A 23,939-nucleotide genomic window follows, 5' to 3' on the forward strand; every position below is an offset into this window, starting at 1 on the left:
GCTCTTAGTAAGCACCTGTTCACACCTATTTCTTGAAGTGGAAGTGCCATCATTTTCTTTGTTACTAGATTTAGCGTTGACTGAGCACTCCACCCCCACCCCCATGCCGCAGGTGGTTTTAAATGCATCAGGATCTGTCGTTCCCACACATAAGCAGACGGAGGTCTCTTAGAGAGGTATTCACATTGGTAGGTCCTGACATCGAGAAACGCCTTACCGCGGCTGTCAGGTACACATGAATTGGCCAATTTATGCGCTAAGATTTCTCATTTATTTACAGCAGTAATGCTATTCATTTTCCATAATTCATATTTACATGCGCTAAAAAAAAATTTCTAAATTTTTTTCATTTATTTCTATTTTCTACAGCGGTTATGCTATTCATATTTCATATTTCATATCTATATACTCAGAGTTACAGATTTAAAAAATGGGGCCTGATTGGGAACAGAAAACTGGCTGCAGGAAGAGGTTAAATCAGAGTATTTTGGGCACTAACTACTATAGTAAAAAGCAGTGACTATAAACAATAACACATCTACTGAAATGATCAAACTCAACAGTCTCCATCAGTAAAAAAAGAGTAACAAGTATGGGGCTCGGTGGTTCTTCGTAATCTAAACTATCGTAAGGGCCAATATTTTCTGTCAGATGACTTTCAAGAAGAAATATTAGACATTGAAGGAGAACTTTTTATAAATAGTGCAGAGCTGAGGTGTCTTAAATTTAGCCCTCGGGCATTGGGAAGACGTAATGGAGACCTTCTTTTAAAGACTACCAGGAAGTTACAGAGGCAAATCCCACCACAATAAAGCTATCACACAAAATGAACCTGGAAAAAAATACAGAATAAAAGATATGTTACATCCCAAACAACAACGTATGTATGAGGGGAGAGCTCCAACACTAAACCGGAGTTGCACTCATTTATGATAAACCATTGGAGCTACTATGAGTCCTGACCAGGAGAGTAGAGAAAGTATTAGCACCCCCATTTCAGGAGAGATTGTGCAGTAATCTGAATTCCTTAGGATTGAAAACATAATGGAATTGATGACGTGGAGTGAATCCATGAAACCAGGGCTGGAGCCAACACATCTCCTGCAGGCGTGAATAAATGTATATTACAGACATCAGCCACGCACAGCTTAGAGATGTATCATGGCACAGGTGTAATGTTTTCTGTATAGTTTATCGCAATCCTGTATGAAGTTAGCTGGTTTGACAAGAAATTGAAAAGTCAGGATAAAGGGAAACTCTGCTGTTATTCTACAGAAATTCACACTTGGCCTCACTGCACATTTAATGTTGTCGATCATAAAAGTGACGTTTAGCCAGAAAGACTGGACCTGGTCTTGTAGGGACCATATGACACATTCAGCAGCACAGAAGGGATAGAAGGTAGATTCATCCAATAAGATATCAGGGATCTAGGAAGCCAACACCATCATTACCCTCCGCTTTCTCTAAGAGGTCCATCATAATTTTTCTTCAAGTGATTTTCTAACTTGTCAGCACATTCTACGTACGCTGCCATTTGGCTTTGTAGTTTACAGATCTGGGCAGGTAACGGTCAGTGTCTCCTAATCCCAGGGGGTAGGTGAATCCTCCAGGTTGTAAGTTCTATAGAAAAGGGCTTTCACAACTACACAAAGTAATGTGAACATTTTTGGATGGAGGAAAATGTTGTGATCTAGAGGTAAAATGCTGATCACACGATTGTGACATGGCTGGACTACACCACCGATAAAGCAGCCACAGCCGGTGACTGAGAAGAATCTGTGACTTTTCTGCATTTAGTGGTCACTACTCACCTGGGTAGTCATATGTAGGATTCTCCTCTTTACACCGCTTATCACCCCTCACATATGTCTCTGTAGTATCAATATGGGCCAGATCTTCACCCTGAAACAAATATTGTAAAAGTCACAGACAGATGGAAAAGTCACATCTATGATCAGCTCTAATCCTGCCATCTCCACCGTTCTCATTACACAAATATAAAACACATAATACTGGTGGATAAAACAAGACTAAGCACAAGACCTTCACAGCCACCTACACATCATAGGGGAGATCTCATGACACTTTCTCTCCATCTACCTGATGATCCTGAGGAACATTGGGATCTTCTTGTTTACAGTCCTGTGGAAGAAGAGGACGGGGACATCTCTCTGGTGTTGTCCTCTTACTGGATAGATCTGGAGGAAATATACAGGGACTGAATTCATTTTTTACACATAATTAGATAAGATAATTATAGGCTGTGTGTATTTAGTCCTGTCTATTACCTGGTGATGTGAGGGGCTGGGGAACCTCCATCATGACGTTCTTGTACAGATCTTTGTGTCCTTCTAAATACTCCCACTCCTCCATGGAGAAATAGACAGCGACATCCTGACACCTTATAGGAACCTGACACATACAATGATACAGTCATCTCCCCGATCCCTTCATAGCGTTACTGTATAATATCCCAGCATTCCCAGCAGTGTCACCTCTCCAGTCAGCAGCTCAATCATCTTGTAGGTGAGTTCTAGTATCTTCTGGTCATTGATGTCCTTATGTATCAGGGGGTGAGATGGAGGTCCTGTGATTGGGCTCAGGGGTCTTCCCCATCCCTCAGACACAGGGTCCTGACAGCGCCCACTAGAGGTCTTCTTCACTACTGTGTAATCCTGGTTATGGAGAGACACATTAATAAATCTCACTACAGACATTTCCAGAGTCCTCACCTCTCCAGTTCTGTCCATCTGTTATTCCCATATATAAGAATGATGTAATGTGACGTTATCAGAATCTCTCACCTCTCCAGTAAGCTGGAAGAGGATCTCTAGGGTGAGGTGCAATATCCTCTCCACCATCTTGTCTCTGTCCATATCCATCCTTGATAGGTGATTCAGAAAAATTCTCTTAATATAGAAGATCTTCACTGAGAGAATCCGATATTGTAGAGACCTGAATGAGAAGAAGATGAGCCGATGTAACATCATAAAGATCCTGTGTAATAATACAATTACTGGAGACAATAAGGGAAATATATCAGAAGATGTGTAGATGTTGTACAATAAGGGAAATATATCAGAAGATGTGTAGATGTTGTATTCTCTAGTCTTTTATGGACTGGAACACAAGTTGAATTGCTGACTTAGACATCTCCTCCATACTTCCAATCACTGGCTAAGTTGACCACTGCTTCAGTAAGAATCACCCAGAAACCCAAGCAGCAATGGTATTTTTATTATTTTACAACATTCTGCTTTTGTCCCTGACGTACTAATAAAACCTATATATTTTAGGCCACAGACAACAAGCAGTTTCTTCCTCGGAGTCTGAAGCTGAATACGCTTCTTATAGACTCATCTTCCATAAAGCTAATTCTCGTCATATACATTACACATGACACGAGAAATAACAACTTCATGATGAGGACGACATCTTCATCTTCTAATACGGCTCTAGAAACAAATTTGGCCAGAGTCCGTCGCTGACCTCATCATCACCGACTGTCCACATGAATGTTTCCCGTCTTTCCCAGGTTATAATCTTTTATCACGTTAGATCTCATTTATAAGAGCTTGTTTGTAAGAACACAGACAGGAGTTATTTGATGCTAATGTCTCCATGTACAGTGTTTTTTTTTCCTGGATATTATGTTTCTTTTAGCATTTTCCTGTAGGCTTCCATATATTACATGAAAAACACCAAAAAAAGAAAACCAAGTGTTAAAACATAAAATAAAATTGGGGTTGGCGGCACTGTGGGATCATTATACTGTATGTGGGGGGATGGTGGTAATGTGGGAATATTATATTGTATGTGGGGGGGATGGTGGTATTGTGAGAACATTATACTGTATGTGGGGGGGGTTATTGTGGGAACATTATACTGTATGTGGGAAGATTGCGGTACTGTGGGAACATTATACTGTATGTGGGAAGATGGCGGTACTGTGGGAACATTATACTGTATGTGGGAAGATTGCGGTACTGTGGGAACATTATACTGTATGTGGGAAGATGGCGGTACTGTGAGAACATTATACTGTATGTGGGAAGATTGCGGTACTGTGGGAACATTATACTGTATGTGGGAAGATGGCGGTACTGTGGGAACATTATACTGTATGTGGGAAGATTGCGGTACTGTGGGAACATTATACTGTATGTGGGAAGATTGCGGTACTGTGGGAACATTATAGTGTATGTGGGAAGATGGCGGTACTGTGGGAACATTATACTGTATGTGGGAAGATGGCGGTACTGTGAGAACATTATACTGTATGTGGGAAGATGGCGGTACTGTGGGAACATTATACTGTATGTGGGAAGACGGCGGTACTGTGGGAACATTATACTGTATGTGGGAAGATGCCGGTACTGTGAGAACATTATACTGTATGTGGGAAGATGGCGGTACTGTGGGAACATTATACTGTATGTGGGAAGATGGCGGTACTGTGGGAACATTATACTGTATGTGGGAAAATGGCGGTACTGTGATAACATTATACTGTATGTGGGAAGATGGCGGTACTGTGACAACATTATACTGTATGTGGGAAGATGGCGGTACTGTGGGAACATTATACTGTATGTGGGAAGATGGCGGTACTGTGAGAACATTATACTTTATGTGGGAAGATTGCGGTACTGTGATAACATTATACTGTATGTGGGAAGATGGCGGTACTGTGAGAACATTATACTGTATATGGGTAGATGGCGGTACTGTGGGAACATTATACTGTATGTGGGAAGACGGCGGTACTGTGAGAACATTATACTGTATGTGGGAAGATGGCGGTACTGTGGGAACATTATACTGTATGTGGGTAGATGGCGGTACTGTGAGAACATTATACTGTATGTGGGTAGATGGCGGTACTGTGGGAACATTATACTGTATGTGGGAAGATGGCGGTACTGTGAGAACATTTTACTGTATGTGGGTAGATGGCGGTACTGTGGGAACATTATACTGTATGTGGGAAGATGGCGGTACTGTGGGAACATTATACTGTATGTGGGTAGATGGCGGTACTGTGGGAACATTATACTGTATGTGGGAAGATGGCGGTACTGTGGGAACATTATACTGTATGTGGGAAGATGGCGGTACTGTGGGAACATTATAGTGTATGTGGGTAGATGGCGGTACTGTGGGAACATTATAATGTATGTGGGTAGATGGTGGTACTGTGGGAACATTATACTGTATGTGGGTAGATGGCGGTACTGTGGGAACATTATAGTGTATGTGGGAAGATGGCGGTACTGTGGGAACATTATACTGTATGTGGGAAGATGGCGGTACTGTGGGAACATTATAGTGTATGTGGGTAGATGGCGGTACTATGGGAATATTATACTGTATGTGGGAAGATGGCGGTACTGTGGGAACATTATACTGTATGTGGGAAGATGGCGGTACTGTGGGAACATTATAGTGTATGTGGGTAGATGGCGGTACTGTGGGAATATTATACTGTATGTGGGAAGATGGCGGAACTGTGAGAACATTATACTGTATGTGGGAAGATGGCGGTACTGTGAGAACATTATACTGTATGTGGGAAGATTGCGGTACTGTGGGAACATTATACTGTATGTGGGAAGATGGCGGTACTGTGAGAACATTATACTGTATGTGGGAAGATGGCGGTATTGTGAGAACATTATACAGTGTGGGAAATAGAGGTACTATGAGAGCATTATATTGAGAGGATTAATGACCGCAGTCGCTCCTGTGACCGGGCCCAGCCACCACCAACCCCTGCTGCAGCAGGATGTGTGTTCTCGGACTGACATTCAGCTTAGTGCCACAATACACGCTGCCGACCAATCAGAGGCCAGCAGCTGACATCGGCATGTACGTCATTAGGGGGCGCATGGAAGTAACATCATGCTCTCCTGTCGCTTCCAGCTGAAGTCAGCGGCAGCTCCAGAAAAAGACACCGCGCGGCGAAGGAGCGGAGAGAAGGTGAGGATAATGTTTTGGTATTTTTTAAATCAGCGAGTACACGGTGCCCTTGGCCATAATACTACATGTAAGAGTATGGGCTGTGCATTACACTACATGTACGGACTATGGGCTGTGCATTATACTACATGTACGGACTATGGGCTGTGTATTATATTACATGTACGGACTATGGGCTGTGTATTATACTACATGTACGGACTATGGGCTGTGCATTATACTACATGTACGGACTATGGGCTGTGTATTATACTACATGTACGGACTATGGGCTGTGTATTACACTACATGTACGGACTATGGGCTGTGCATTATACTACATGTGTGGACTATGGGCTGTGCATTATACTACATGTACGGACTATGGGCTGTGTATTACACTACATGTACGGACTATGGGCTGTGCATTATACTACATGTACGGACTATGGGCTGTGCATTATACTACATGTACGGACTATGGGCTGTGCATTATACTACATGTACGGACTATGGGCTGCGCATTATACTACATGTACGGACTATGGGCTGTGCATTATACTACATGTACAGACCAGGGGCTGTGTATTATACTACATGTACGGACTATGGGCTGTGCATTATACTACATGTACAGACCAGGGGCTGTGTATTATACTACATGTACGGACTATGGGCTGTGCATTATACTACATGTACAGACCAGGGGCTGTGTATTATACTACATGTACGGACTATGGGCGGTGCATTATACTACATGTACGGACCATGGGCTGTGCATTATACTACATGTATGGACTATGGGCTGTGCATTATACTACATGTACGGACTATGGGCTGTGCATTATACTACATGTATGGACTATGGGCTGTGCATTATACTACATGTATGGACTATGGGCTGTGCATTATACTACATGTATGGACTATGGGCTGTGCATTATACTACATGTACGGACTATGGGCTGTGCATTATACTACATGTATGGACTATGGGCTGTGCATTATACTACATGTACGGACTATGGGCTGTGCATTATACTACATGTATGGACTATGGGCTGTGCATTATACTACATGTATGGACTATGGGCTGTGCATTATACTACATGTATGGACTATGGGCTGTGCATTATACTACATGTACGGACTATGGGCTGTGCATTACACTACATGTACGGACTATGGGCTGTGCATTATACTACATGAACGGACTATGGGCTGCGCATTATACTACATGGATGGACTATGGGCTGTGTATTATACTACATGTACGGACTATGGGCTGTGCATTATACTACATGTACGGACTATGGGCTGTGCATTATACTACATGTATGGACTATGGGCTGCGCATTATACTACATGGATGGACTATGGGCTGTGTATTATACTACATGTACGGACTATGGGCTGTGCATTACACTACATGTACGGACTATGGGCTGTGCATTATACTACATGTATGGACTATGGGCTGCGCATTATACTACATGTGTGGACTATGGGCTGTGCATTATACTACATGTACGGACTATGGGCTGCGCATTATACTACATGTACGGACTATGGGCTGTGCATTATACTACATGTACGGACTATGGGCTGTGCATTATACTACATGTACGGACTATGGGCTGTGCATTATACTACATGTACGGACTATGGGCTGTGCATTATACTACATGTACGGACTATGGGCTGCGCATTATACTACATGTACGGACTATGGGCTGTGCATTATACTACATGTACAGACCAGGGGCTGTGTATTATACTACATGTACGGACTATGGGCGGTGCATTATACTACATGTACGGACCATGGGCTGTGCATTATACTACATGTATGGACTATGGGCTGTGCATTATACTACATGTACGGACTATGGGCTGTGCATTATACTACATGTATGGACTATGGGCTGTGCATTATACTACATGTATGGACTATGGGCTGTGCATTATACTACATGTATGGACTATGGGCTGTGCATTATACTACATGTACGGACTATGGGCTGTGCATTATACTACATGTACGGACTATGGGCTGTGCATTATACTACATGTATGGACTATGGGCTGTGCATTATACTACATGAACGGACTATGGGCTGCGCATTATACTACATGGATGGACTATGGGCTGTGCATTATACTACATGTACAGACCAGGGGCTGTGCATTATACTACATGTACGGACTATGGGCTGTGCATTATACTACATGTACGGACTATGGGCTGTGCATTATACTACATGTATGGACTATGGGCTGTGCATTATACTACATGAACGGACTATGGGCTGCGCATTATACTACATGGATGGACTATGGGCTGTGTATTATACTACATGTACGGACTATGGGCTGTGTATTATACTACATGTACAGACCAGGGGCTGTGCATTATACTACATGTACGGACTATGGGCTGTGCATTATACTACATGTACGGACTATGGGCTGTGCATTATACTACATGTATGGACTATGGGCTGTGCATTATACTACATGAACGGACTATGGGCTGCGCATTATACTACATGGATGGACTATGGGCTGTGTATTATACTACATGTACGGACTATGGGCTGTGCATTATACTACATGTACGGACTATGGGCTGTGCATTATACTACATGTATGGACTATGGGCTGCGCATTATACTACATGGATGGACTATGGGCTGTGTATTATACTACATGTACGGACTATGGGCTGTGCATTACACTACATGTACGGACTATGGGCTGTGCATTATACTACATGTATGGACTATGGGCTGCGCATTATACTACATGTGTGGACTATGGGCTGTGCATTATACTACATGTACGGACTATGGGCTGCGCATTATACTACATGGATGGACTATGGGCTGTGTATTATACTACATGTACAGACCAGGGGCTGTGCATTATACTACATGTATGGACTATGGGCTGTGTATTATACTACATGTACAGACCAGGGGCTGTGCATTATACTACATGTACGGACTATGGGCGGTGCATTATACTACATGTACGGACTATGGGCTGTGCATTATACTACATGTACGGACTATGGGCTGTGTATTATACTACATGTATGGACTATGGGCTGTGCATTATACTACATGTACGGACTATGGGCTGTGTATTATACTACATGTATGGACTATGGGCTGTGTATTATACTACATGTACGGACTATGGGCTGCGCATTATACTACATGTATGGACTATGGGCTGTGTATTATACTACATGTACAGACCAGGGGCTGTGCATTATACTACATGTATGGACTATGGGCTGTGCATTATACTACATGTACGGACCATGGGCTGTGCATTATACTACATGTATGGACTATGGGCTGTGCATTATACAACATGTACGGACTATGGGCTGTGCATTATACTACATGTATGGACTATGGGCTGTGCATTATACTACATGTACGGACCATGGGCTGTGCATTATACTACATGTATGGACTATGGGCTGTGCATTATACTACATGTACGGACCATGGGCTGTGCATTATACTACATGTATGGACTATGGGCTGTGCATTATACTACATGTACGGACTATGGGCTGTGCATTACACTACATGTACGGACTATGGGCTGTGCATTATACTACATGTATGGACTATGGGCTGTGCATTATACTACATGTACAGACTATGGGCTGTGCATTACACTACATGTACGGACTATGGGCTGTGCATTATACTACATGTACGGACTATGGGCTGTGCATTATACTACATGTACGGACTATGGGCTGTGCATTATACTACATGTATGGACTATGGGCTGTGCATTATACTACATGTACAGACTATGGGCTGTGCATTACACTACATGTACGGACTATGGGCTGTGCATTATACTACATGTACGGACTATGGGCTGTGCATTATACTACATGTACGGACTATGGGCTGTGCATTATACTACATGTACGGACTATGGGCTGTGCATTATACTACATGTAAGAGGATGGGCTGTGCATTATACTACATGTATGAGTATGGGCTGTGCATTATACTACATGGATGACTATGGGCTGTGCATTACACTACATGTACGGACTATGGGCTGTGCATTATACTACATGGATGACTATGGGCTGTGCATTATACTACATGGATGACTATGGGCTGTGCATTACACTACATGTACGGACTATGGGCTGCGCATTATACTACATGTAAGAGTATGGGCTGTGCATTATACTACATGTATGGACTATGGGCTGTGTATTATACTACATGTATGGACTATGGGCTGTGCATTATACTACATGCATGACTATGGGCTGTGCATTATACTACATGTACGGACTATGGGCTGCGCATTATACTACATGTACGGACTATGGGCTGCGCATTATACTACATGTACGGACTATGGGCTGCGCATTATACTACATGTACGGACTATGGGCTGCGCATTATACTACATGTACGGACTATGGGCTGTGCATTACACTACATGTACGGACTATGGGCTGTGCATTACACTACATGTACGGACTATGGGCTGTGCATTATACTACATGTACGGACTATGGGCTGTGCATTATACTACATGTACGGACTATGGGCTGCGCATTATACTACATGTACGGACTATGGGCTGTGCATTATACTACATGTACGGACTATGGGCTGTGCATTATACTACATGTACGGACTATGGGCTGTGCATTATACTACATGTACGGACTATGGGCTGTGCATTATACTACATGTAAGGACTATGGGCTGTGCATTATACTACATGGATGACTATGGGCTGTGCATTATACTACATGTACGGACTATGGGCTGCGCATTATACTACATGGATGACTATGGGCTGTGCATTATACTACATGTGTGGACTATGGGCTGTACATTATACTACATGTACGGACTATGGGCTGTGCATTATACTACATGGATGACTATGGGCTGTGCATTATACTACATGTACGGACTATGGGCTGTGCATTATACTACATGCACGACTATGGGCTGTGCATTATACTACATGTACGACTATGGGCTGTGCATTACACTACATGTACGGACTATGGGCTGCGCATTATACTACATGTACGGACTATGGGCTGTGCATTATACTACATGTACGGACTATGGGCTGTGCATTATACTACATGTACGGACTATGGGCTGCGCATTATACTACATGGATGACTATGGGCTGTGCATTATACTACATGTACGGACTATGGGCTGCGCATTATACTACATGGATGACTATGGGCTGTGCATTATACTACATGGATGACTATGGGCTGTGCATTATACTACATGTACGGACTATGGGCTGTGCATTATACTACATGCACGACTATGGGCTGTGCATTATACTACATGTACGACTATGGGCTGTGCATTACACTACATGTATGGACTATGGGCTGTGCATTATACTACATGTGTGGACTATGGGCTGTGCATTACACTACATGTACGGACTATGGGCTGTGCATTACGCTACATGTACGGACTATGGGCTGTGCATTACACTACATGTACGGACTATGGGCTGTGCATTATACTACATGTACGGACTATGGGCTGTGCATTATACTACATGTACGGACTATGGGCTGTGCATTATACTACATGTAACAGTATGGGCTGTGCATTATACTACATGTAAGAGGATGGGCTGTGCATTATACTACATGTACGGACTATGGGCTGTGCATTATACTACATGTAAGAGGATGGGCTGTGCATTATACTACATGTACGGACTAGGGGCTGTGCATTACACTACATGTACGGACTATGGGCTGTGCATTATACTACATGTACGGACTATGGGCTGCACATTACGCTACATGTAAGGACTATGGGCTGCACATTACGCTACATGTACGGACTATGGGCTGTGCATTATACTACATGTACGAACTATGGGCTGTGCATTACACTACATGTACGGACTATGGGCTGTGCATTATACTACATGTATGGACTATGGGCTGTGCATTATACTACATGTACGGACTATGGGCTGTGCATTATACTACATGTAACAGTATGGGCTGTGCATTATACTACATGTAAGAGGATGGGCTGTGCATTATACTACATGTACGGACTATGGGCTGTGCATTATACTACATGTACGGACTATGGGCTGCGCATTATACTACATGTACGGACTATGGGCTGTGCATTACACTACATGTACGGACTATGGGCTGTGCATTATACTACATGTACGGACTATGGGCTGCGCATTATACTACATGTACGGACTATGGGCTGTGCATTACACTACATGTACGGACTATGGGCTGTGCATTACGCTACATGTACGGACTATGGGCTGTGCATTATACTACATGTACGGACTATGGGCTGCGCATTATACTACATGTACGGACTATGGGCTGTGCATTACACTACATGTACGGACTATGGGCTGTGCATTATACTACATGTGCGGACTATGGGCTGTGCATTACGCTACATGTACGGACTATGGGCTGTGCATTATACTACATGTACGGACTATGGGCTGTGCATTATACTACATGGATGACTATGGGCTGTGCATTATACTACATGTACGGACTATGGGCTGCGCATTACACTACATGTACGGACTATGGGCTGTGCATTACACTACATGTACGGACTATGGGCTGTGCATTACACTACATGTACGGACTATGGGCTGTGCATTATACTACATGGATGGACTATGGGCTGTGCATTACACTACATGTACGGACTATGGGCTGTGCATTACACTACATGTACGGACTATGGGCTGTGCATTACACTACATGTACGGACTATGGGCTGTGCATTACACTACATGTACGGACTATGGGCTGTGCATTATACTACATGTATGGACTATGGGCTGTGCATTATACTACATGTACGGACTATGGGCTGTGCATTACACTACATGTACGGACTATGGGCTGCGCATTACACTACATGTACGGACTATGGGCTGTGCATTATACTACATGTACGGACTATGGGCTGTGCATTATACTACATGTACGGACTATGGGCTGTGCATTATACTACATGTACGGACTATGGGCTGCACATTATACTACATGTACGGACTATGGGCTGTGCATTATACTACATGTACGGACCATGGGCTGTGCATTATACTACATGTACGGACTATGGGCTGTGCATTACGCTACATGTACGGACTATGGGCTGTGCATTATACTACATGTACAGACCATGGGCTGTGCATTATACTACATGTACGGACCATGGGCTGTGCATTACACTGTGTTCCAAATTATTATGCAAATAATATTTTCTCAGATTTTCCCAAATTACCTATATGAATTGCAGTCATTGTAATTTTCCAGTCAAATAACTATTAGAGTACAATTGAAAGGTTTTTGTACAAACTGCCTATGATAACAGTATATTTAAAAAAAAACAAAAAAACTCAAACTGCACTCAAAATGCATGTTCCAAATTATTATGCACAGCAGAGTTTTCAACCTTTTCATTTTAATAAAGAACAAAAAAATGGTCATTTTTGAAATTATAAGCATTAGCTGGTTATTACAAACTGAAATCCAACAGTTTTCAACTCAAAACTTTATTCTAGGTGATGTTACATTTTCACATAGGACCCCTTGTTGGAAAGGAGCTTTTGAACTCTCTTATCTATTGAATTTGTCAGGTTTTGGATGGTTTCTGCTTCAATTGTTTTGCATGAGGACAGAATACCCTCCCAGAGCTGTTGCTTAGATGTGGCAAGCAATCCCCGCAATGTGCATATCCAAGCACTCGATGCAAACTCAAGTAGCGAACACTTGCGCTCAACACTAGTCGCCATATCGTCATCTATTTTTTTTTTAAATATCCCAACCTTACCCCCAACCCTAATACAACCCCAACCCTAACCCTAGAGTTTGTTTTTTGCGCCGTTCCTCGTGCGGTATAAGTGATTAGACGACTTTATTCTTCGGGTTGGTGCGATTGCAGCGATACTAGAATCATATCGGGTTTTTATGATTGACAGCTGTCACTCACTAAAAGACGCATTTTTTGTAAAATCTAGCTTTTGCATCGCCATATTTTGAGAGCTATAATTTTTCTATATTTTGGCCGACAGAGTCATGTGACAGCTTGTTTTTTGCGGGATGAGTTGACGTATTTATTGGTATCATTTTCAGGCACGTGACATTGCTTTCTATTCCGATTTTTGGGAGGCAGAATAAACAAAAAACAACAATTCAGGAAATGTTTTTTTTTTTTTACAATTTTTTTATGCCGTTCCGCGTGTGGTAAAATTGATAAGGCAGCTTTATTCTTCGGGTCAGTACGTTTACAGCGGTACCACATTTATATAGTTTTTCTATGTTTTGGCGCTTTTACACAATAAAAGCTATTTTATAGAATTTTTTTTTTTGCATCGCTTTATTCTGAGAGCTATAACTTTTTTATTTTTCGGCTGATTGAGCTGTATGGCGGCTTGCTTTTTTGTGGGACAAGATGACGTTTTCAGCGGTACCATTTTTATTTATATTCGTCTTTTTGATCGTGTGTTATTCCATTTTTTGTTTTTGCGGTATGATGATAAAGCATTGGTTTCTGCTTAGTTTTTTTTTTACCGTGTTCACTAAAGGGGTTAACTAGTGGGACAGTTTTATAGGTCAGGTCGTTCCGGACGCAGCGATACCAAATATGTGTACTTTTATTGTTTTGTTGTTTTTTTTTCATAATAATATTTATTGATGGGTACATTATATTTTTATTTTTGGTGGATTATTTTTTTGATTTTTTTTTTTTAAATATTTTTACAATTTTTTTTTTCATTTTTTAACAATTTTTTTTTTACTTTTAGACTTTTTCCCACAATAGGACTTTTTTCACTCTGATCACCTGTATAGCATAGGGATGGAGCACCATCCCTGTGCTATACAGGCTGTCAGTGCTGCAGATGCAGAAGATACTTTGGTCGTGCACTGCATATGACCAAAGTATCCTCCTGCTGTCTGGTGACCCGGATGTTTTTATGACATGGCAACATCCGGGAAGCCGCGGCAGACAGTGTTGGACGCCGGCAGGAGAGGTGAGTATGGGCGATCACCTCCCCAATCGACTTTGATCGTACATTGCATGGGTTAATGTGCCAGGCACATAGCACCGGGTGTCAGCTGTGACAATCAGCTGACACCCGGCGGCGATCACGCCCGCACAGCCTATGTGCGGGCAAAATCAACAGGGCGCACTAATACGTACCTGGCTCTGAAAGCCCAGGGGGCAGGTGCGTATTAGTACGCCCTGGGCTTTTAAGGGGTTAAAGTACACTCTGCACCCCATCTTGACTGAAAAAAAACAGAAATGTAGAAACTTTTGCAAATTTAATAAAAAAGAAAAACTGAAATATCACATGGTCATAAGTATTCAGACCCTTTGCTCAGTATTGAGTAGAAGCCCCCTTTTGAGCTAGTACAGCCATGAGTCTTCTTGGGAATGATGCAACAAGTTTTTCACACCTGGATTTGGGGATCCTCTGCCATTCTTCCATGCAGATCCTCTCCACTTCCGTCAGGTTGGATGGTGAACGTTGGTGGACAGCCATTTTCAGGTCTCTCCAGAGATGCTCAATTGGGCTTAGGTCAGGGCTCTGGCTGGGCCAGTCAAGAATGGTCACAGAGTTGTTCTGAAGCCACTCCTTTGTTATTTTAGCTGTGTGCTTAGGGTCATTGTCTTGTTGGAAGTTGAACCTTCAGCCAAGTCTGAGGTCCAAAGCACTCTGGAAGAAGTATTCATCCAGAATATGTACTTGGCCGCATTCATGTTTCCTTCAATTGCAAGCAGTCATCCTGTCCGTGCAGCTGAAAAACACCCCCATAGCATGATGCTGCCACCACCATGTTTCACAGTTGGGATTGTATTAGGCAGGTGATGAGCAGTGCCTGGTTTTCGCCACACATACCGCTTAGAACTTTTTGATGATAATTCTATCTTCGTCTCATCAGACCAGAGAATCTTATTTCTCATAGTCTGGGAGTCCTTCATGTGTTTTTGTTCAAACTCTATGCTGGCTTTCATATGTTTTGCACTGCGGAGAGGCCTCCGTCGGGCCACTCAGCCATAAAAGCCCGACTGGTGGAGAGCTGCAGTGATAGTTGACTTTGTGGAACTTTCTTCCATCTCCCTACTGCATCTCTGGAGCTCAGCCAAGTGATCTTGGGGTTCCTCTTTACCTCGCTCACCAAGGTTCTTCTCTCACGATTCCTCAGTTTGGCTGGACAGCCATGTCTAGGAAGACTTCTGGTGGTCCTAAACTTCTTCCATTTAAGGAATATGGATGCCACTGTGCTCTTGGGAACCTTGAGTACTACAGAAATTCTTTTGTAACCTTGGCCAGATCTGTGCCTTGCCACAATTTTGTCTCTGAGCTCCTTGGGTAGTTCCTTTGAGCTCATGATTCTCATCTGGTCTGACATGCACTGTGAGCTGTGAGGTCTTATATAGACAGGTGTGTGCCTTTCCAAATCAAGTCCTATCAGTTTAATTAAACACAGCTGGACTCCAATTAAGGAGTAGAACCATCTCAAGGAGGATCACAAGGAAATGGACAGCATGGGACTAAAATATGAGTGTCTGAGCAAAGGGTCTGAATACTTATGACCATGAGATATTTCAGTTTTTCTTTTTTAATAAATTTGAAAAAACTTCTACATTTGTTTTTTTTTCAGTCAAGATGGGGTGCAGAGTGTACTTTAATGAGAAAAAATGACCTTTTTAGAAGTTACCAAATGGCTGCAATGAAAAAAAAAGTGAAAAATGTAAAGGGGACTGAATACTTTCCGTACCCACTGTATATATCAGGATGGGTGGTGGTCAAAATCAACAAGCAACAGGTCCCATCATAGTTATGCCTCTGATTATACTGTGTGGGGGGATGGCGGTACTATGGGAACAATACACTGTGTGGGGGCGTCATACATCCTACATAAGGGGCATAATGGGGGAATTACACTGTGTGGGGCATCATACATCCTGCATAAGGGGTATAATGGGACATTACACTGTGTGGGAGCATCATACATCCTGCATAAGGGGCATAATGGGGGCATTACACTGTGTGGGGCATCATACATCCTGCATAAGGAGCATAATGGGGGCATTACACTGTGTGGGGGGCATCATACATCCTGCATAAGGGGCATAATGGGGGCATTACACTGTGTGGGGGCATCATACATCCTGCATAAGGGGCATAATGGGGGCATTACACTGTGTGGGGGCATCATACATCCTGCATAAGGGGCATAATGGGGGCATTACACTGTGTGGGGGCATCATACATCCTGCATAAGGGGCATAATGGGGGCATCATACATCCTGCATAAGGGGCATAATGGGGGCATTACACTGTGTGAGGGCATCATACATCCTGCATAAGGGGCATAATGGGGGCATTACACTGTCTGAGGGCATCATACATCATGCATAAGGGGCATAATGGGGGCATTACACTGTGGGGGCATCATACATACTGCATAAGGGGCATAATGGGGGCATTACACTGTGGGGGCATCATACATCCTGCATAAGGGGCATAATGGGGCATTACACTGTGTGGGGGCATCATACTTCCTGTATAAGGGGCATAATGGGGGCATTACACTGTGTGAGGGCATCATACATCCTGCATAAGGGGCATAATGGGGGCATTACATTGTGTGGGGGCATCATACATCCTGCATAAGGGGCATAATGGGGGCATTACACTGTGTGAGGGCATCATACATCCTGCATAAGGGGCATAATGGGGGCATTACACTGTGTGAGGGCATCATACATCATGCATAAGGGGCATAATGGGGGCATTACACTGTGGGGGCATCATACATACTGCATAAGGGGCATAATGGGGGCATTACACTGTGGGGGCATCATACATCCTGCATAAGGGGCATAATGGGGCATTACACTGTGTGGGGGCATCATACTTCCTGTATAAGGGGCATAATGGGGGCATTACACTGAGTGAGGGCATCATACATCCTGCATAAGGGGCATAATGGGGGCATTACATTGTGTGGGAGCATCATACATCCTGCATAAGGGGCATAATGGGGGCATTACACTGTGGGGGCATCATACATCCTGCATAAGGGGCATAATGGGGGCATTACACTGTGTGGGGGGCATCATACATCCTGCAAAAGGGGCATAATGGGGGCATTACACTGTGGGGGCATCATACATCCTGTATAAGGGGCATAATGGGGGCATTACACTGTGTGGGGGGCATCATACATCCTGCATAAGGGGCATAATGGGGGCATTACACTGTGGGGGCATCATACATCCTGCATAAGGGGCATAATGGGGGCATTACACTGTGTGGGGGGCATCATACATCCTGCAAAAGGGGCATAATGGGGGCATTACACTGTGGGGGCATCATACATCCTGCATAAGGGGCATAATGGGGGCATTACACTGTGGGGGCATCATACATCCTGCATAAGGGGCATAATGGGGCATTACACTGTGTGGGGGCATCATACATCCTGCATAAGGGGCATAATGGGGGCATTACACTGTGTGGGGGCATCATACATCCTGCATAAGGGGCATAATGGGGGCATTACATTGTGTGGGAGCATCATACATCCTGCATAAGGGGCATAATGGGGGCATTACACTGTGGGGGCATCATACATCCTGCATAAGGGGCATAATGGGGGCATTACACTGTGTGGGGGGCATCATACATCCTGCAAAAGGGGCATAATGGGGGCATTACACTGTGGGGGCATCATACATCCTGTATAAGGGGCATAATGGGGGCATTACACTGTGTGGGGGGCATCATACATCCTGCATAAGGGGCATTACACTGTGTGGGGGCATCATACATCCTGCATAAGGGGCATAATGGGGGCATTACACTGTGGGGGCATCATACATCCTGCATAAGGAGCATAATGGGGGCATTACACTGTGTGGGGGGCATCATACATCCTGCATAAGGGGCATAATGGGGGCATTACACTGTGTGGGGGCATCATACATCCTGCATAAGGGGCACAATGGGGGCATTACACTGTGTGGGGGCATCATACATCCTGCATAAGGGGCATAATGGGGGCATTACACTGTGTGGGGGCGTCATACATCCTGCATAAGGGGCATAATGGGGGCATCATACATCCTGCATAAGGGGCATAATGGAGGCATTACACTGTGTGAGGGCATCATACATCCTGCATAAGGGGCATAATGGGGGCATTACACTGTGTGAGGGCATCATACATCATGCATAAGGGGCATAATGGGGGCATTACACTGTGGGGGCATCATACATACTGCATAAGGGGCATAATGGGGGCATTACACTGTGGGGGCATCATACATCCTGCATAAGGGGCATAATGGGGCATTACACTGTGTGGGGGCATCATACTTCCTGTATAAGGGGCATAATGGGGGCATTACACTGTGTGAGGGCATCATACATCCTGCATAAGGGGCATAATGGGGGCATTACATTGTGTGGGGGCATCATACATCCTGCATAAGGGGCATAATGGGGGCATTACACTGTGGGGGCATCATACATCCTGCATAAGGGGCATAATGGGGGCATTACACTGTGTGGGGGGCATCATACATCCTGCAAAAGGGGCATAATGGGGGCATTACACTGTGGGGGCATCATACATCCTGTATAAGGGGCATAATGGGGGCATTACACTGTGTGGGGGGCATCATACATCCTGCATAAGGGGCATTACACTGTGTGGGGGCATCATACATCCTGCATAAGGGGCATAATGGGGGCATTACACTGTGGGGCATCATACATACTGTATAAGGGGCATAATGGGGGCATTACACTGTGTGGGGGGCATCATACATACTGTATAAGGGACATAATGGGGGCATTACACTGTGTGGGGCATCATACATCCTGCATAAGGGGCATAATGGGGGCATTACACTGTAGGGGCATCATACATACTGCATAAGGGGCATAATGGGACATTACACTGTGGGGGCATCATACATACTGCATAAGGGGTATAATGGGGGCATTACACTGTGGGGGCATCATACATACTGCATAAGGGGCATAATGGGGGCATTACACTGTGGGGGCATCATACATCCTTCATAAGGGGCATAATGGGGGCATTACACTGTGGGGGCATCATACATCCTGTATAAGGGGCATAATGGGGGCATTACACTGTGTGGGGGGCATCATACATCCTGCATAAGGGGCATAATGGGGGCATTACACTGTGTGGGGGCATCATACATCCTGCATAAGGGGCATAATGGGGGCATTACACTGTGGGGCATCATACATACTGTATAAGGGGCATAATGGGGGCATTACACTGTGTGGGGGGCATCATACATCCTGTATAAGAGACATAATGGGGGCATTACACTGTTTGGGGCATCATACATCCTGCATAAGGGGCATAATGAGGGCATTACACTGTGTGGGGGCATCATACATCCTGCATAAGGGGCATAATGGGGGCATTACACTGTGTGGGGGCATCATACATCCTGCATAAGGGGCATAATGGGGGCATCATACATCCTGCATAAGGGGCATAATGGAGGCATTACACTGTGTGAGGGCATCATACATCCTGCATAAGGGGCATAATGGGGGCATTACACTGTGTGAGGGCATCATACATCATGCATAAGGGGCATAATGGGGGCATTACACTGTGGGGGCATCATACATACTGCATAAGGGGCATAATGGGGGCATTACACTGTGGGGGCATCATACATCCTGCATAAGGGGCATAATGGGGCATTACACTGTGTGGGGGCATCATACTTCCTGTATAAGGGGCATAATGGGGGCATTACACTGTGTGAGGGCATCATACATCCTGCATAAGGGGCATAATGGGGGCATTACATTGTGTGGGGGCATCATACATCCTGCATAAGGGGCATAATGGGGGCATTACACTGTGGGGGCATCATACATCCTGCATAAGGGGCATAATGGGGGCATTACACTGTGTGGGGGGCATCATACATCCTGCAAAAGGGGCATAATGGGGGCATTACACTGTGGGGGCATCATACATCCTGTATAAGGGGCATAATGGGGGCATTACACTGTGTGGGGGGCATCATACATCCTGCATAAAGGCATTACACTGTGTGGGGGCATCATACATCCTGCATAAGGGGCATAATGGGGGCATTACACTGTGGGGCATCATACATACTGTATAAGGGGCATAATGGGGGCATTACACTGTGTGGGGGGCATCATACATACTGTATAAGGGACATAATGGGGGCATTACACTGTGTGGGGCATCATACATCCTGCATAAGGGGCATAATGGGGGCATTACACTGTGGGGGGCATCATACATACTGCATAAGGGGCATAATGGGACATTACACTGTGGGGGCATCATACATACTGCATAAGGGGTATAATGGGGGCATTACACTGTGGGGGCATCATACATACTGCATAAGGGGCATAATGGGGGCATTACACTGTGGGGGCATCATACATCCTTCATAAGGGGCATAATGGGGGCATTACACTGTGGGGGCATCATACATCCTGTATAAGGGGCATAATGGGGGCATTACACTGTGTGGGGGGCATCATACATCCTGCATAAGGGGCATAATGGGGGCATTACACTGTGTGGGGGCATCATACATCCTGCATAAGGGGCATAATGGGGGCATTACACTGTGGGGCATCATACATACTGTATAAGGGGCATAATGGGGGCATTAATCTGTGTGGGGGCCATCATCCATCCTGTATAAGGGACATAATGGGGGCATTACACTGTTTGGGGCATCATACATCCTGCATAAGGGGCATAATGGGGGCATTACACTGTGGGGGGCATCATACATACTGCATAAGGGGCATAATGAGGGCATTACACTGTGGGGGCATCATACATACTGCATAAGGGGTATAATGGGGGCATTACACTGTGGGGGCATCATACATACTGCATAAGGGGCATAATGGGGGCATTACACTGTGGGGGCATCATACATCCTTCATAAGGGGCATAATGGGGGCATTACACTGTGGGGGCATCATACATCCTGTATAAGGGGCATAATGGGGGCATTACACTGTGTGGGGGGCATCATACATCCTGCATAAGGGGCATAATGGGGGCATTACACTGTGTGGGGGCATCATACATCCTGCATAAGGGGCATAATGGGGGCATTACACTGTGGGGCATCATACATAGTGTATAAGGGGCATAATGGGGGCATTACACTGTGTGGGGGGCATCACACATTGTGTATAAGGGACATAATGGGGGCATTACACTGTGTGGGGCATCATACATCCTGCATAAGGGGCATAATGGGGGCATTACACTGTGTGGGGGCATCATACATCCTGCATAAGGGGCATAATGGGGGCATTACACTGTGGGGGCATCATACATCCTGCATAAGGGGCATAATGGGGCATTACACTGTGTGGGGGCATCATACATCCTGCATAAGGGGCATAATGGGGGCATTACACTGTGTGAGGGCATCATACATCCTGCATAAGGGGCATAATGGGGCCATTACACTGTGTGAGGGCATCATACATCCTGCATAAGGGGCATAATGGGGGCATTACACTGTGGGGGCATCATACATACTGCATAAGGGGCATAATGGGGGCATTACACTGTGGGGGCATCATACATCCTGCATAAGGGGCATAATGGGGCATTACACTGTGCGGGGGCATCATACTTCCTACATAAGGGGCATAATGGGGGCATTACACTGTGCGAGGGCATCATACATCCTGCATAAGGGGCATAATGGGGGCATTACATTGTGTGGGGGCATCATACATCCTGCATAAGGGGCATAATGGGGGCATTACACTGTGTGGGGGGCATCATACATCCTGCATAAGGGGCATAATGGGGGCATCATACATCCTGTATAAGGGGCATAATGGGGGCATTACACTGTGTGGGGGCATCATACATCCTGCATAAGGGGCATAATGGGGGCATTACACTGTGTGGGGGGCATCATACATACTGTATAAGGGGCATAATGGGGGCATTACACTGTGTGGGGGGCATCATACATACTGTATAAGGGACATAATGGGGGCATAACACTGTGGGGGGCATCATACATCCTGCATAAGGGGCATAATGGGGGCATTACACTCTGGGGGGCATCATACATACTGCATAAGGGGCATAATGGGGGCATTACACTGTGGGGGCATCATACATACTGCATAAGGGGTATAATGGGGGCATTACACTGTGGGGGCATCATACATACTGCATAAGGGGCATAATGGGGGCATTACACTGTGGGGGCATCAAACATCCTTCATAAGGGGTATAATGGGGGCATTACACTGTGGGGGCATCATACATCCTGTATAAGGGGCATAATGGGGGCATTACACTGTGTGGGGGGCATCATACATCCTGCATAAGGGGCATAATGGGGGCATTACACTGTGTGGGGGCATCATACATCCTGCATAAGGGGCATAATGGGGGCATTACACTGTGGGGCATCATACATACTGTATAAGGGGCATAATGGGGGCATTACACTGTGTGGGGGGCATCATACATCCTGTATAAGGGACATAATGGGGGCATTACACTGTGTGGGGCATCATACATCCTGCATAAGGGGCATAATGGGGGCATTACACTGTGGGGGGCATCATACATACTGCATAAGGGGCATAATGAGGGCATTACACTGTGGGGGCATCATACATACTGCATGAGGGGTATAATGGGGGCATTACACTGTGGGGGCATCATACATACTGCATAAGGGGCATAATGGGGGCATTACACTGTGGGGGCATCATACATCCTTCATAAGGGGCATAATGGGGGCATTACACTGTGGGGGCATCATACATCCTGTATAAGGGGCATAATGGGGGCATTACAC

Source organism: Phyllobates terribilis, unplaced genomic scaffold (genome assembly GCF_046119375.1).
Source record: "Phyllobates terribilis strain yellow unplaced genomic scaffold, ASM4611937v1 Scaffold_861__1_contigs__length_596813, whole genome shotgun sequence".
NCBI classification, from domain to species: domain Eukaryota; kingdom Metazoa; phylum Chordata; class Amphibia; order Anura; family Dendrobatidae; genus Phyllobates; species Phyllobates terribilis.